Below are 18357 nucleotides of genomic sequence, written 5' to 3'. Positions count from 1 at the left end.
AGTTTATGCTTTCTCTGTTGGCTCAGGTTGCAGAACATTCTGGTGATGAGGCTGGTGATCTTCTCAGGAGGGAATAGAGGAGAACTTGTGAGAAATAGACTGGAAAGGAAAAGTAACTCAAATCCAGCTAAGTTTAGTTTTAAGAGCTTGATGTAATCAGTAAGAATAGCAGTTAATATGTTCTTCCTGCACTACAGAGATTTATTTTCTGGTACTAAATATTGTGTATGGGCTTATTTTTAGACAGCATTACGCAGTTTATGCTCACTCAGACAATAAGCTCTGGAGCGTTGATGACAAAAATGATTGGAGTAAAAATAGATGGTTTTCCTCTATATTCTTTCAGCTTCTTGGAACTGGACGTTTCTTAAGGAACTGGTGTGAAAATAAACCTGCCAAAATGAAAAGGCCAGCACACAGCATCTCTCTTTTATGTGAGCTAATAATTTGCCCATCGTGGACTCTCTGTTGTTTTCTCCCAACGTGTGCTCTACACTGTGTAGGCTTCCAAGACTTGTAATCAGAGAAGCTGCTGATATATGAGCATCTGATGCCAACTTCCTTAAAGAATTCTTGTCACCTATTTTCACACATATTGTCACACTCCTTCTGTATAATCCTTATTTTTGTTAGTCAATACCCAGCGTGCCCTTTTCTTTTGGTGCCTACAAAACAGAAAGAGAATTCATGATAAGAAATAAATCAAATGTAGCTGTTGCTTTTAATATGACTACCAGGAATTTACCCCCAGACATGACAACAACAACAACATCTACCATTGAACTGTCAATATCTGTTTGCAACTTCTGGCTTTTCAAAAACAACCAGCGTAGGCCTCAGTTGATCTGTTGGGAGTTTGCACAGTTGTCATCACCAGCAGAATTTGAAAGTAAGGCATCCTCCCCATGCCATGGCCTCTCTGAAGAATACCCACAGTTTTTTGGGGGTAGCAAAGTAGAAGAATACAGTCCCATATGCAGGGACCTGGATTCGAGATCAGGTTGGATGAGGCTTTTAGCAACCTGGTTTAGTGCAAGGTGTCTCTGCCCATGGCACAGGGCTTAGAGCTAGATGATCTTTGAAGTACTTTTCAACACAATCCTCTGATTCCATGGATTTAAAGGCCAGTCCACCAATTAGCTCTCAGGCTCTCTCAGGCAGATCAGTTTCCTGTGCTATCCCACCCACAGATTTGATTGAGCAGGGCAAAATAACTACCAAAGGCAGATGTAATGGAAATGGCCATGCAAAAAAAGAAGTGGGAGCAACAGCAAAAAAATATAAGTCTCTGAACCATGCTTGTATATTGGAAATAGAACTTAGGGACAGGAGATTAGGAAAAAACCACCTGTTTGGGAACAGCAGCCTTTTGTTCTTTGGGGATTTCTCCAGGCCATGCTGTGGTGCTACAGGCTGCAGTCTGCCTAAGCAGCTGCTGGCAGCTGCAGCCACCAGCTGTATCCAAGGGGATCCCAAGAATGGACCCAGCTCAGCAGCCCTGAAAATAGTACCCTGAAGACATGAAGCAATTGTTAGTCTGCATGCCAGGGAGAATCAGTACTGACTAGAGGGAAAAATGCACTCTTCTCTTCTGATTCACTTTATGTATCCTGTTCTCGCTATTTGACTTCATTCTTCTCCTGTGATTAAGTCTCAAGGTGATATTTTTAATAGTTGTATATTTCTTTTGCATTTGATACTTAAAGAGAAAGGAAGGATAGAAGACCCCTAACCTTAAGCAGTGGTATGACCCTTCTGTAAGTCTATCCTCTGTCAAGTAACTGTACCCAAGAAGTAAATATTAGTCTTTAACAGCTGTCCTGGAGATTACATCCCTATTACTACTCATCTTGAACAGAGTAAACAAAATAAAGTTAAATGAAGTTATCAGACATGATCTCATATTCAAAGAACCAATGTCACTAAAATAATATTATAAATTCAGCAGTGTAATATAATTATTAAAATGGAATGTGGTCTGTTTAGTAGCATATTGATTTAAGCCACTTTCTTGTAATTTGTAGCAGCAGTGCCTCTGCTGGCAGTGGGTTAGACCTGCTGGTATTAGATCTCGGACAATATCTACAATATAGCAGTGAATAATGTTATCGCACTTATCACACAGAGTTTTCAGATTTGCAGCGAAGTATTTAAACCTAACATTAAAAGGGAGGGCTTGTACTTGTGGGAGTAAGTGATGAAAAGTAACAAGAAGCTAGAAAGCATAAGACACTTCTTTTGCTTGTCTAGAAAAGAAAGAAAGTAACTTCTCATGTTCCTTTCTGTGTAGATTGATGCTGGGGGAGAGGGGGGAGTTCTCCGAAAAGGGACTGTGAGATGTGGTGGCATTCTTCTTTTGTCCCTACAATAGTGTCCTTCTTCTCCCTGGCTTGTGATGTTGATCCTTCCTGCCTTTGCTGTTCCACCTTTAATTCCTTCTCAGTGACCCCATTTCTCACTTTTCACATCATTTTTCACTTTCTTTAGTGCTGACCTCATAACCTCAATCTATGATTCTGTGCTTTTATGACTCTTATTTTTACATGGCTCTTTTCACCTTGGATCTGTCTCTTGAAAGCAGACACCTGTGCATATCCCCAAGAATGCTCTTTCACTTCTTATCTCTTCCACCATGGGTTTATATCCATTCTATATTAATAGAATGCACACATATATGCTGGATCTTGGATGATGAACACACCAGGTTTTTTTAAATCCCTGTGAAGTTTGCGTATCCAGGTTTGCCAATGAGCTGTGCCAAGTGTGTCCCACACCAGCCTGGTTAGGCAGTCACTGAACTAAATCCCACAACGTCAGTCTTGCAGGGCACCTACAGCTGAACCAGACATTTGGGGCACTGCCCAATTACACTTACAGATGCAATTTTAGGTGTGAACTTATCATAACTGTGTCAGCTCTTCTGCATGTCTGTCATGAGTGTTTTGCAGGATATTTTTAAGGCTTGTTCCTGCAGCGGTGTTATTGAGAATGCTCTTTTGTATTTTTAAACAGTAATTTACTGATTCCCTGTTGATTTGGTAGAGAGAAAAAATAGGACAAGGGTTGTGGTGGGAGAAGCTTTGTAAGTACGAATTCCTATGTTCAAAAAAGAGAGGAAAAACAGCAAAAGAAATCCTGCTGGTAGTACAGTCAGTCTTTAAATCCTGCTCGTGGTTTTTTTTTGTCCAGTTGTGGAGTGAGCAGTACTGGTTTACGTGCATTTGCTCTTCTTATGCAGAGAGGAAAGAAATCTCTTCTTCCTTGATATCACATGTAAAGTAAAACGTGCAGTTTATTGCTGAAAAGGTGGTGGTTTTTTAAAGTGTTTGTGGTAGGTATGCCAAGGGAAAGCCAAAGGAAAGTAACTGCTTCCAGCAGAGGGAGCTCCAAAATCTGATTTTTTTTTTTTTTTTTTTTTTTAAATGAGGGTGACAGATGGTGCTTTTCTCCGAAATAGATGATCTTTGGTAGAAACCTATTTGTTAACATATAAATCCTTTGATGATTTTCATTCCCTTCTGTTAGGAATTCCTCTCTTTCTCTCTCACAATCCTCAACACTAAAATGAAATCAGAATTTGTCTCTGCATAAGGGTATTTTTTAGACTGTCCTAATATTCTAAAATTATTTTTATACATTTAAGTTAATTTCAACTTAAATTGTAAGGCAGAAGTTGGCATATATTTGCATACCATTTATTTAAAGTATTTCTGTTTAGCTTTTCTGGAAAAAAATAAATGAAATAATAGGAATTATTTATGTGCATTTCCCTAAATTTCCATGTGAAACTTCTTCAGGCTCAGCAAATAAGCAAAGCTTATTCCTTTATATAGATTCCATTTCATGTGTTTCATCTTGTGGTTAGTCAAGTCAGCTAGTCCCAGATGAAGCGGGTTAGATAAGTTTAAACTCTTTCTCATTGTTCAAATTCATTGAATAATGGCTGCAGATCTTGATGCCACTTTCTTTCTTTTGATACTGTTTAACTACTAATCTAACAGGTATGCATCTAATTTGGGGTGTAAAAGGTGCCATTTATATGCTATTGCCCTCACAAATGTCCTCCAGTAAATATGGTTTGTTTCAGTTAACGTGAAAAAATAATCAGTACCTTCTTCACAGCACTTAAACCTTTGTCTCTGTGGAGAAGCAGATCCCAGCCCTCACTGGCCCAGTGACAGAAATTCCAAGTAAGTGAAGTGTGTATAAAACCACGCTTAGCTCTCCCTTTTGGCTTCATTTTAATTTTCTTATATTTCCCAAGGCTTTTGAGCATCAGGAACTTGTAAAAAGCCATGTCTGCTGCCCTCAACTTTTATCACAATGAAGACAGAAGACATATGGCATTTTGCTCCTGGTCATGTCATACCACTAAAATATCCAGTCTGATGGGGCTGCTGCTTCTTTTTCCCAGGTGAGACATAATGGGAGCAAGCTCCTGAGGACTGGCTGTGCTGTCCTTCAGCAGCTGCTCTCTGTGCACAAGGGGTCCAGACAGTTGTGGGGGCAATGAACGTCCTCCTGAAGCAGTGTGGCAGTGCCCTTGATGTAACTCCTTGTTCTGCCAAAGAATTAAAGTCATGGTGCACTCCTTCACAGCTCTGCTCATGCTGAGGCAGCTCCCAGACGCAGGAGAGTGTGTCAGCATTCATTTTGCAGACAAGGAGGCAGTAAATGTTTGATTTGCAGCCGGCTCCTCGATTTCTGCACACTCTGCTCTACAAAAAAAGAAGAGCTGGAAGCCATTTGTGCAATTTGGAGCTTCCCATCACCAGCTCCTGATTGTGTGGTGACTGTGTTGGGCCCCAATAATCAGAAAGCAGGATCTGCCTCCAACAACCTGTTTTGTTCCCCTCTTTCCTTTTTGATTTGCTTCCAAGAGCTTCCTCTGGAGTCAGGATGATGTCTGGGCACCTTGGATGTCTCAAAAGCGAGCCACTAATTTAGGTGTAAAATTAGTGCTTTAGGCTTATTTTTCAAGATGTTTACTGATGCCTGGGCATGCAAATATTGAAACATTATTTGTCACACTGCAAAGAGTAATTATGAAATGGTTAGGTTCTGATTTTTTGTGCATTTTAAATGTGTTAAAGTTGTGTCACAAACTATTTCTTTTAAATATGGTGCTTTCCCAAGTCAGCCTGTCTCACAGAGAATGGAGAAGCAAAACTTCCATCTGATAACTTCAGCTCAAAGCCTGCTCACCTCCCAGCTCCTCTCCCTCTGACGTGGTGCCAAGCAGAGCTGGGAGATCAGATTAATTCCTGGAAGTCCATGTGCTCTCAAACCACAGCTGAATTCCCTCTTCAAGTGCTTCTCAGCAGGGCTAATTTCACTCTGTCTTACGTCATTCCTGCCCAAAGGAATATTCTTTCTTGAAAATCAAGATGTTTTCAAGATCATTTTTCTCTGTAACTTTTCCCTCTCTCCAGCTTCCACCATCCAATCAGTCTAAGATCAGTGTTAAAAAGGTAAATGCTCACTTCATTAAGCATCTGTTTTCTCTTGTTGTTCCTCTTTTTCACCAGTTTAGAGCGTTGTGCCTGGTTCTTACCTGATTTGCAGCTGTGTAACCTCCAGTACTGCAATTTTCCAGCTCACTGTATCTGAAATGCACACTCCAACAAGCCTGCCCTCTGAGCATGGGATCTGAGCTAGAAACACACAGAAGAGACCCTGCTTTTGATCTGGCTCCTCTTCTCTTACATTCCCACAGCGTGACCTCAGCCTGTGACAAACGTGGGCTCCACGTTCACCCCACGCATGGCACGGCTGGAATGGGATCCCTGTGTCCCCAAATGCCACCACACCTCTGCAGGCAGCCCTGGCCTGCTCTCCAACCCCAACTACGCCTAGATGGAGTATTTTCTGATTTATTCTTTTCTTATTTCCTGTTTTTTCTTTCCCCATGCATACCCTCTTACTCTGGAAATGTGTAATTTAAAAGCTTTCAGCAGCCCACAAACCATCCCACTAATGCGCATCAGGCCTTTCAGCGCAGAAGCTCCTGCCCTTCCTGAGGGGATATGGGCTGTGCCTGTGGCATCAGCACTGGTATCATCAAATCCTAATTGAATTGTACATTTCTTTTTCCAGCAGAATTCAAAAGGTAGATTCAAAACTGAACTGACCCTTAAAAAATGCAATTAAGTACATTGTTTTTCTATTATCGTTCTCGCTGCTTTTAAGCACTAAGAGGCCCACAGCTTCACAGATGTCGAGGCTTTCAAAATGGGCACGTCAATAGCCAGGAAGCTGAGGCCATTTTCTTGGTGTTGAAGCTCTTCTTCAATTCAGCAAGCCCTGAATCCAGTCTGCAATGTGTGTGTTAGCAGTAACGCCAGGAGAATGAGAGAATTGTATTTTATCCATACCTATTTCTGGTCTAGAGAAATACGGAAAATGGAAAGTTCAGAAATATTTCAGGTTTTCTACTTGGTTTCTATATAATTTTTTAGAGCTTATAGGAATATGCAAAATGGTGATTAAAAAAACCCAAACCAACCAGATGCACAACAACTTTGATACGTTTTTCCAACAAGCAGCATCACCTCATATCACAGGGAGGGACGATGTCTTGTTAGACATGGCTGAGTTTAGCAAAACCAGCTGGGGATGCACCTGTAATATCCCTGGAAGGAATGGGTGAATGGCGGGGTGTCTCTGCTGGAACTCATCATTATGACAAGTCTATGCTGTTACAAATATGTTAACATCCTAACCCCAGGATCCAGAGGGGACTGTTCCCCAAAATTATCCCATTTACCTCTTCCACTTCCTTCCCATTTCCAAATCCTCTCACAGGCTAGGCAGCCATGGTTATTAGTTCTGTTTTCTAACACAGGTTTCTCTTTTGCTGTTCGACATGGTTTATGTGTGATACTCTAAGAAATGTTCATGGCTCGATGTTTCCAAGTGAAAGAAACCCTTTATCTATTTATGAGTGAGATGTAAAGCACTGCTGTTTTTCTCAGGCAAAGTCTGAGGACCCATTGGGGTACGCAACTAAAACTGATAAAGTAAGAGAGAGCCCCAGAGAGCTTTTTAAAAGGTTTTAGAAGGCCATAGACTACCCATAGGCTATGTCTCTCTATATTAGAAAGTAGAACAGAACCAGGGCACTGGTCTGCAATCATGTGTCTTGTTTAATTGTTGCAATGCTCCGTGGCACAGATTTGGTCCATGCCAGCTAGCAATATTGCTGGAAACAAAAAGGATTGGATGCCACAGACCTTTCCTAATGGGTGGTTCAGATATGACCATCGTGTCTGGAGGCAAAAGGGAACAGTTTAGATTTGTGTATGTGTGCCAGGCCATGCTGCGTTGCTTCAGGTTATGGAAAAGTGTCTAGCCTGTTTTATTTACTACTAGAGATGTAGCCTTGGACTTTTATTCTTAGTGCTGCCACTTATTTTACAGAATAGCATCACCGTGGGACTCTGCACCTCCGTCATGCTGTTCCTAGGCTGCTGGCAACTTTTAATGCTAGCTTAGATGCATCTGCAAAATATACAGTCACAGCAATGCCTGTGGTGTGGACTTAGCCTGCTGGTAACCTTCAAAAAGTCACCTTTTTTTTTTAATTTTTATTTTTTTGCATTGTTTTCTTTATTTTAAACCTCCTTGTAACTGTAAATGCCTTGGTAGCACTCTGCTGTAATTCGGTCAGGCTGGTGAAGAGACTCCCCATGCAGGAACAGCAAGTCTGCAGACAGCAGTGCTGCCCCCACCATTTGTTGCAGACGGACCTGCCAGGAATCAGGCAGTTTGTCCTTGTTCGATACCTTTACCAAAAACCAAGGAAATCTGTTAAACAGTTTATATTAGTAAAACATTGGTAAAACATTGTCAACTACTCACTTATCTAGTAGTGAAGAAAAAATACCTCTACTAACTAAGGTGCCGCAGAGAGAAGGGTACTCACATGAGAGGTTCCCTGGGTTACAATATGGAGATTTCAGATTTGTGAAACATGTCTCTGATAACATTCAGCATTATTTTCCCATCAGAACCTTAAAGGGGAGGGTTTTAAAAATTGTTATACCAAAGTTATTGTGAAAAATGTTTTATTTTGTGCCTCAGGAGAGGCTAAGATGGTGGATTTTTGAAATACACAAGCAGGGCATGAATCACTTAACGCCTGTTGCCTGGTGGTTTACTCCCTGGGAGAGAGATGTGTGAGTAGAACTCTGGCAGAGCATTCTCCACCTCCTGCAATGCCCCTGCATTCAGGGCTGCCGGTCACATGGATATGTCCCTTATTGGAGTCCTCAGCAATGAGATAAAAGAGGTTTCAGAGGGAAGTTTTTCAGCCTTGCCCAGCCATGCTCCTTGGCACACATCCCTTCCTCCTGAGGAAGGGCAGCCAACTGGATCCCCAACAAAGGCACCACTTCCAAAGTGGTTTATAGGAGTGCCAAAGAGAAGGACAGTTTTTAGCAGACGTGCTGGGAGAGACTGAAGAAAACAAAGGCCACAATTTGTGTACCCCTTCTTTCCTTGTTGTAACAGCTTGCAGGTATGCAGAGACAGAATGAAGGGACCTGGAAGGGTCAGAGACAGACATGCATTAAAGCAGTGATGGAGGACCTGGCCAAAGGCATATCTAGCCCAGGTTTTGTGTGTCAGTGAGCTGAACAAGGCCATTACAGAATGAGTAGATGCTGCAGAAAAATGGAAAACCACGAGAGGGGAAATAGTTGCAAGATGTCAACAAGATGTCCTGAGGTGGTAGTGAGAGCTCTCAGTGCAAGTGCTTGCTCCAACAGGCAGAGACCAAGGCTGACGTGTTGTGGGAGGACCAGAATGCGGGGGACCCCAAAATGGATCTGCTTAGGCCAGGAGAGGGTCCTGCAGTGGCAGGAAGCAAATGAACTGGAAGTACTCCTCTGGAGAGAAGCAGATGAGAGGTTCATAAGGTCACAAACAAAGGACTGGACATGGGTCTCCATCAGATGCTGAACAAGCTCAAGACCAGCATAAAGAAAGGCTGATGGGGCAGGATAAGGACAGGGAAAGATCACTCACCAGTAACCATCACAGGCAAAACAGAGCAGCTTTGGTGTACACCCAGCACCCAGACAGGTTCAACCCACCACAGAAATATTGTTGCTCTTGTGATTAAAAGAAACTTTGCACCACAAATAAAAAACCTGATGCACAGAAAAAGAAAAAAAAAATTCTACCTGTTTTTTTTGGTGTTTGTTTGTAATGACCATCTGCTTCCCAGAAGCTGTAAAAAAGTTTTCTGTGGACATGTTTTTATTGCAAAGAATGTCAATGTGTTATCTTTCCTGTTATCATGGCATTGGAGTCTATTATCAGTTACTACTGCAAACTGATTGGTTCCTAATAATAGAAAATAGGTCATAAATGAATGTCCTAATTTTTTTCTGAATTGGGGACCAAAAAAGTGGAGCAGATTTAAAAATACTCATGAGGTTTATATCCTACAGGGAAAGATGGTGATGATCGTTTTTTGGGCGAAAGCTGCCTTAAAATGTTTGTGAGCATGTGAAAATTTTCACTGCTACTAATAAATGGCTAAAAATCTGATTTTCCTTGTTTAAAGTAAGAAAATAAAGAGGTTTTGATTAAATATTAGAAAAAGATTCTTCACCCAGAGGGTGGTTGAGCACTGGAACAGGCTCCCCAGGCAAGTGGAAGTGGTCACAGTACCAAGTGTAACAGAGTTCAAGAAGTGTTTGGACAATGCTCTCAGGCACATGTGATTCTTGGGGTGTCCTGTGCAGGGCCAGCAGTTGGACTTCAATGATCCATGTGGGTCCCTCCAACTCACCATGTTCTGATTCTATGATACAAAAAGTGGTTCAACTTTTAGGCTGGTTGTATGGCTGTGGTCACCAGGCTGTGCACAAGGTTTTGCTTGTTTCCCAGACATCAGGACTTAAATGTCACACAGCAAAGTAGCAGCCTCTGAAGCCCAGTCAAATTGAAGTTTTGTGCATGAAGAAACACTAAATTGTTTGAGACTTTACTGTCCCTCATTACTGACTGGATTAATGTCAAATAGCAGCCCACTGCTTACCAAGGTTTTGTTAAACATTATCGTGTTTTTTTAATAAAGTGGAAATCTACTCTTTAGAAAATCAATAATGGTAATTGTCAAGAGGAAAAAGAGTATTTACAAGAGCATGTAGTAACAAAACAAGGCAGAATAGCTTCAGAATGAAAGAGGGCAGGTTTAGATTAGATATTAGGAGAAAAATCTTTACTGTGAGGGCAGTGAGGCATTGGAACAGGTTGCTCAGAGAAGCTGTGGATGCCCCATCTGTGTAAGTGCTCAAGGCCAGGTTGAATGGAGCTCTGAGCAAGGTGGTCTAGTGGAAGGTGTCCCTGCCCACAACAGGAGCGTTGGAATTGGATGATCTTCAAGGTCCCTTCCAACCCAGGTCATTCTATGATTCTACGATAAATGGCCACCCCAGAATTTCAGGCTCTCCTTCTCCTGTGCTGATGCAGAGGCAAGGAAAGCAACAGACAACATGTAGCAGCTGAAGCCCAGTCAAGGTATTTGTATATGGAGAAGTATCACTGTTCAGTAAAACAAATGTTTGTTTCCACCTTCCTTTAAAATCACAGAGCAGGGACAACACTGCTGTTCCTCTCAGTGCCTGCAGGCACACAGCACAGTGGAGATGTCTGTGAAGAGCCAGGAGGCTGCTGGGGTGCAGTTCTGTGTTGAAGTTCAGTGCGAGGACCTTGCTGCTTTGGTACAGTCACTTTGAAAAAGAATCCTGGATGAATGGTGTCCTTTTCATAAGCCCCTTTTCCTGCCCATATTTCACAGGCAGGTTTTTCAGCCATTTGTGTTAGTCTGAAGCTGTTTTCTTGTTCTTTGGTTTCCTTCCAAGTATGATCTCTGAAAGCTCTTTGCTAGCTCCCATTTGCAGGCTGTGAAATGCATGGCAGGTAGTGGGGAAAACAGGAAGTTTCAACGTAATTCCCAGAGGTGATGTGTGGGATTGAAACCAAAAACTGCTTTATGTTTGTTTTGGCCAATGTAGCTGGAACCTTGTGCTGTGGAGATATTAATGTGCAGCAAAACATTCCAGTGTGTATGCACCCATGAACCTGCTGACTTCTTGTTACTGTATTTAAAGCGATGCTGTAGAAAATAAAACCTAGTTTATCCAGTGAACTTTAACAGCACTGCATCTGTTCAGATGATGCATTTTCTAAGAATATGCTTTTTTTTAGAGCTCCTGTTACTTATCTGATCACTCCATGGGCCAGGACATAGAATCCTTCATGCAAATACAGTTTCCTACATTCCCTGCTACTCATTTATCTGACAGGAGGAAAAGGAAGAGTAACAACTCTATGAATTCACCCTCTTCAGCACACTGAAGGTTTTTCTCCATGGAGTTCTTCCTGGAGTTACTTCCTGCAGTACAGCACAGGCTGCACTCCAGCATGGTGGGATTTTGTATACGTCCTTTCATCCATTTTGGGCCTCTCTTTGCAAATCCTTTTGTCTGCCTCACCTCCTCTTGACCTATACTCTAATTTCTGGCTTTGGTCTTAAACGAGAAAACAGGAGTCAGTATCTTGCATGTGTTCACTGCTCAGCTCTGTGGCCAGCATGAGGAAAACAGGATTGGAAAAAAAAAGGACATTAGCCAACATCAAAGGCAAAACTCACTCTGATCTGTAATGAAATAATCTCTAGAAGTTCCCTCCATCCCCAGAATTAGTCTGGACTGTGTTCTGAAGCATGAGGAGGCAGAGGTATAATCCTAAAGTTATTCTGATACTGCTGTGAATTTGAGTCTTCCTAGAACTGCACAATGCATGTCAGCAGTTTGCTCCTGTTGGAGAGTAGCAATGTCTTGTGCCTGTCCAATGGAATTTCTGTGGCTAAAACATCATAGTTGATTTTTAACATTTTTTTCAGCGATGATCACCTGAAACTGTACCCATTACATATAACAACTAGCACTCATTCTGCTACCCTCTCAAGCATTTAGAGCTGGAAGCCCAACTAGAACTTGGCAGCCCAGTTAGGAACGGCAGCAATGCATTATGGAAGAATGTATTTTCATCCTTCCTGTTCAAGAAACGACTGGTTGTGGCACTTAGTGCTATGGTTTAGTTGGTATGGTGGTGTTCTGTCAAAGCTTGGACTTGATGATCTTGGAAGTCTTTTCCAACCTTAATGGTTCTGTGATTCATATTTTTTCCCTCAGCTCTATACTAATGTCCTAGGAAGGTGTGGGAGATAATTGATTTTTGGTAGGGGGTGGCTAGAAACTGGGGGAGGAGGGTGTTCTTTCATCTTCACTGTACACTGCACAGTTATAAATAGTAATTTGTATGAACAGTTCAAACCAAAAAAAGATATGCCCTACCACAGCTTACCTTAAGGTTTTTACCTGCTAATTGAAATTTATCTTCCACTTAACTGCCTTTCAAAGTCATTAGCATTGCTCAGCTGGAGAAATAGCGAAATTGTAGCTGAGACAGGTGGACATAAGAGACAAGCATAAAAAGCAATCAAGTTCTTTTCAGTAACAGAATATCCCAGGCTTGCAGCACAGTTTAAATATGTGCTGGGATATCCAATGCTGGCTGATGAAAATGTTTAATAGATTCCTGAGGTAAAGGGCAGAAGGACTTATTATGTTCTGTGAAAACAAGCAGGATACTATCAAAAGGAGAATAAGCAGGACTGTGACAAAATACATTGTTATTGTAGTTAATGTAGGCATGCCAAAGCCATCTTAAAACTAACAGCTTGGCAACTTTATTGAGCTCCTCAGGTAGATGTTGCAGCATACATTGGTTTCTGCACTTACACAGCTGTCCTGCTAACAGCATGCAATTATCTAGCTTAAAACCAGCTCTATCATGGCCATGGGACTCAAACTTTGAGTACAAACACAGTGCTGGTTTCCCCAGACAACTAAAATGACCCCCTAAACCTTCAAAACTAGTTTAGATGTCAGGACAGAAAGAGATTCTAGTCCATACACGTTTGTGGGCACTCTTCCTGCTGCCACCAAAAGTGGGAGCTCCATACCAGATTGACTAAGTCTTCCCTTCTTAGCATTGCTATGTATTTTGAAGAAGGAAAGTCCCCATGATGTACCTTGCCAAAGCCACAGAACATCATAGCCACTTCTAGACTGGCAGGAGACAATGCTGGTATGGCCCATCCTTTATTCCTATCATGACCCTCGACCCGGTTCAGAGAGCTGGTCCTGTGTCAGTCACTTATGACAGTGAGACCCAACTTCCTTTGTGCGGATGCTCAGAGAATCCAGTCTGAGGGTCGCCTGGGCTGCAGCATTTCTGAGTGTCTCCGGTGCCACTCTATCTGCTCTTCCAGCTCACGGAGTCCAGTGTTGGAGCATGTGTCATTTCTAAAAGTCATAAAATACTTGTTTGTGGATGTGCAGGTAGCACATTCCTAGCTTCTGATAAGGATACTGATGCTTTTCATAATCTTAAAATCAAGTATCAAACACAGTTAGAAGGGAAAAAGGGATTTTACCTCGGTATTTATTTTAAGGATCCTTAGGTGCACCATGTCCAGGTGGAACACCCCAAAATGCACACAATCCATCGGGTATAACATTATAGGTTTTACTAATTAGCATATCTATCAAAGATTCCCCAATGAGAGGCTCAAGTGAGCCCCCCTCCCTAAAGAACCTTCCCCTGGATGGTTCTATCTCAGTTTACAAAATGTGTTCTGGAGAGGACCTTGGGGTCTGGGGCTTTCTGATCCCTAACTACGAGGCTTCTAAGATGTTTAGTCTCCTAGATTGACAAATAAGTCTAAGAATGTAGGCTAAAAAACACTAAGAATATAAAAGTTATAAAAAGGGGTATAAAAGAAAAGGCAAAAAATCATCATGGCATCAATACCTACTTTTCAACTTTCTACCAGGAAATCCCCTAAACTGCTGCAGAGACTGTAGTTTGAAGACTTCCTTTTGCTTACAAAAAGATGAGAGTGGGGGCTGGTGGTGTAGAAGTTACTATTTTTGCTCCAAGACAGGAAACCAAGCTTTTCTTGTAGTCTGATTCCATCCAGTTGACCTTGCTGCTGTCCTCACCTTATTGCAGGTTTGTCTGAATAATGTCAATTCTTGTCCTGGTTAGAGATATCCTCGTAGTTCTGTCACCGGTTACAACTCCGGTCATAACCACAGGGGAAACCACAGTGGAGACACTGCACACAGCTGCTGGTCTGTTACATACAAGCCCATCTAGCCATGTTCCAAGACCATGATCCAGTGCTTCTGCCTCAGCTTCCCCCAATGGACATGAACAGCAGCATTTATTTGCATCACTGGCATATAGCTTCTTGTGGTGGCTTGAGTCCCCTCATCTCCTTTCTTTCCCTGTTGTTCATATTCTCCCTTCATTTGTTCACACTTTTCTACTTGTTTCAGGTAAGCCAGTACCATAATGGTCTACACAAAAGAATTTTCAGATTGCAAGCTCCCCAAATGTGACAGCTGTTAATGATACGTCCTCCTAAAAATCCATTCTTAAATCCATACACCCTTAGACATTCAACCGAATGCTGGAAAGTTTTGCTTCAACATGTATGTTTCAGTTCATGTACGTTTCCCAGAGCATCTGCAAGTTCTCTAAATGTATGGGATTTTAAAACACTCTGCTCTGTTTTGTGCATTTTATCTGTAGATCTTGAACTATTTTAGCATTTTTTCTCTCCTCCAACACTTTTTTCCTATGCTTAGGAATGAGAACTGAGGGCAAACTGCTTGGCTGATGAGTTATGGGAGAGAGTGAAAGAGCAGAATGGGAGTAATTTTGAGGGGTTCAGATGACCTACGTGCATGTGCCTTGAATAATCTGGGCTTATGGATGCTTCCAATGTACCCCTTCTTGCTCTGTCCCACTAAAATGAACAAAATGCAGCTTCATAATGTAATTACCAATATGTGGCTGATCTGTTAAAGGAGTAAAGCTTCAATATACTTTGCATCATTTGCATCTTTTCATGCCAGGAACAAAATCTAATTATACAACCTCATTTATAAAACCTGTTCATCCCTACATAGGAAAAAAACCCCAAACAAACCACTTTTCATTTCTGTGGATTGCAATAAATGACACTCAGAAAGGAATTTTAAAACTGTACACCAAATTCGGGTGCCATGTATGCATTACTTCTTCCAAAGCACCAGAGCATGGATTTACATAAGTAAATCCTGTCCCTATGTGGCTGAGTTTGGCCAGAGACCTCTGCAGCATCTTTTAGGTCATTAGTTCAGGTTATGCAGAGGCTTTGGAGATCACACCAGTGAAGTGTGAGCAGCAGCAACCAACTCTGTGCTCCAGTTTTACACAGCCACATAAAGCAGCAGGGGAAGCAAAGATGACAAATCACACTTGCTGTCACTTCAGTGAAAAGATTAGTATTAATGGATTAGGAATCCAATTAGCCACTCCTCTTCTTTTAGGAAAAGCTGGCATGTTAAAGGTTGCTGTCTCTCAAGAGAATAGTGGGGTGCAGATGGTGGAAAATCCTGACATGCTTTGATGCAAAATAAAATTTTGGCCCCATCATTTTGTTTCCAGCTTTGGACCTCCTGAGGAAAGCAACTCTGTCACTGGCTGGCTGGGCTCCTCCACACAGCCACTTCCATCTGTAGCCATCTTTCCACACTAATCGAACAGATTTCTTATCCAGATTGGTATCTGTTTGCCAGACAGTGTTACAGGCCTGTCAACAAATGGACTGCAAATCAGCTTTATATTTGTTTAAATGAAGTTTCTTCTCTTGTCTTTCACACGTCTTCACTGAAGCTCAAGGTCAGCAGTTAGAGGGTTTTTAAAAAAGAAAAGAAGATGTGTTTCTTTTCCACTTTCTGTCTGCTTGTAGAAATTTATCAGTTTATTTTTTTTCAGATGCAATTTAATGCTGGACTACTTTCAATATTGTATCTGTTACATATCAGTATTTCCTATTCATCTTCTGAGAATTCCCTTGTACCCTTTAATGAGGAATTCAGAAGGCTTTGTATTTTGTTAAGTATGTGCTAGACCAATAGTGACCGGAAAATTTGCAGAATTCCTAGATATTAATCTGGCCTCTGCTGGGCTTTGCAGTGGTTGCAGAGGGATTTGTCAGAGAAAATTAGTGCTTTAGTCTGCCACACAGAGTGCCTCTGGCATCTTGGCACTCCAGAAGACAATGGACATTTCTTCCCCATTGTAGATCCTGTCCCATTCCACAAAATGCCCAATTCACTGCAGATTTTTCTCCAGGTCTTAAGGGTGACCAGCAGTGATATTTGATTGGTGGTGGCAAGGAAGAAAGTTTCTTTCTCCTTCCCTCTTTTTTTCCTCCTACTTATATTGCCCATATACTACAGGAGTCTTTGCAGAGTACCTACCTGGATTTGTCAGCTGTTGCCAAAGTACTTTGAATCATGGCTTGTGTGACATTACTGATATAGGGGGGTATAGGAAGGAACCTAGAGAAATCTAGATGAGTCCTTTTTAATCCCTCTACAGAGAACAAAATTTGTGGAGGCATTCTCCAGGAGTTCAGAAGGGAATTAATAGGCATATCACAAAAGCATTTCATAGGCAAAAACCGCTCCCAAACTTGCCATGGAAGACCACCAAGTGTTTACTGTTACTTTAACCTCAGATCCAGGTATGAAACAGGGTGTCTAGCATGGTCCTTGATGGCTGCCAGCTGATCCCAGGCTCACCAAGGAGATCGGCTTTCAGATTGTCTGATTGATCATTTTTGCACACAACAGATGAAAGGCACTGTCAGAGGGTGCTGTTCTTGGGAGCAGCTACAGTGCCTTATTCTCCTTCCATTTTCTCAGGGTCAAAAGAAGATAAAGCACTGAAAATTCAATCCCTGAATGTCTCATTCGTTCTGATCTTTATTCAACTGTACTATAATGAGGTGCTTAAGAATTCCTTAAGTCTGACCAGTTTGTTTCCTATACCTGATATTAAATACTGACATTGACTTTTGTGGAACCAGATGCAGACTGCTGTTGGTCTGCCTCAAAATACAATAATCTAATGCCATTAAAAAGAGAGCTATTATTTTAATCAAAATGGGATCAATTTTCTAAATACCAGGCATCCATGTACTCCACAACATTCTATGACCATGGAAGTGCTATGGAGCAGAATGGATCCACACAAGCTGTGCTGCCTAAAGCTTCCTAGGCCCCAGATATCAGTATCCAGAGACCTAACAATGCCTTTTTCCTGACGGTCATGACCAAAGACTATCAGATTTGTAAAAGTGGTAGAAAAATAAATGTTTAGTTGATGGCTGGGGTTAAACCATGACAGCAGTGCATGGAAATATGTAAACAGGTCCTCCAAGGTAGTTAAAAATGAAAAGCACTAGACAAAATAATTTAAGATGAAAGATAATAATTTATGTAATTTTTAAATTGTTTTGGTTAAATAACCTGTGCTGTAAATTGAACAAATTCTGTATTGAACAGCCAGTAAATCCTTCTTATAGTCTCTAGAACTGATATAATTATATATTCTTGTAATTATAATTCAATATCTGTTAGCTTGTTACACTGTCTTTGGACAACCCAGACAAGAATTAATAATGTCTATTTAAAACCTAATTTAATTTTCAGTGATTAAAAAATAATTAACACCAGTTCAGGCAATCTGCACATCACATTTCTTGCCATCACTTTAGTTTTCTTGGAACTGAGAAAAATAACAGCTTTTAAAATTAAATAAAACAAATGTTGCTTTGGTCTTTCCAGGCTGTTCATGGAAAATCCCACTATCTTTATGTTTGTAATTAGTTGCAATAGTTTCAGTGAAATCCCTCACTTCATATTTAAGTGGAAATGGAACACAGAACTGCAGGAGGAAGTAGGAAGGAGGCTGTTGGGGATCTTTGCCGGGTCTGGCACAGCCAGGTATTCCTGCCAGCTGTGCTGCACCATTGCCATCCCATGCTCTGCACTGGGGTCGTCAGCTCCTCCTGGGCAGAGCCCAGCAGCTGGAATACATGGACACACAAGTTCAATATTGATATTTTTGCCCTTTTTTACAAGCAGAGGATTTGGTCTCTGGTTTATCTTTTTGGTTCCTTTCTTGTCTGGCTCCAGTGTTTCCTACTTTCAAATATGGGTGTTATGATAACCACTTTTCTTTGATGTATGATTTCTCCTTCCTTCCTTCTTTTCTCTTTCTTCTCTCTCTCTTCCTTTCTGTTTTTCTGTTTGGGCTATGTGTGATTGCAACCAAGTTTCTGCTTACAATGATTAGGTTAAACCATGCCACTGCCCCACACATCAGCCCAATTTACTGCAAAAGCTAAATTCTGATTTGAAGCATGTCTTTGAT

This window comes from Corvus moneduloides, chromosome 3, assembly GCF_009650955.1.
Source record: "Corvus moneduloides isolate bCorMon1 chromosome 3, bCorMon1.pri, whole genome shotgun sequence".
Lineage (NCBI taxonomy): Eukaryota > Metazoa > Chordata > Aves > Passeriformes > Corvidae > Corvus > Corvus moneduloides.
This window is presented reverse-complemented; position numbering follows the sequence as displayed.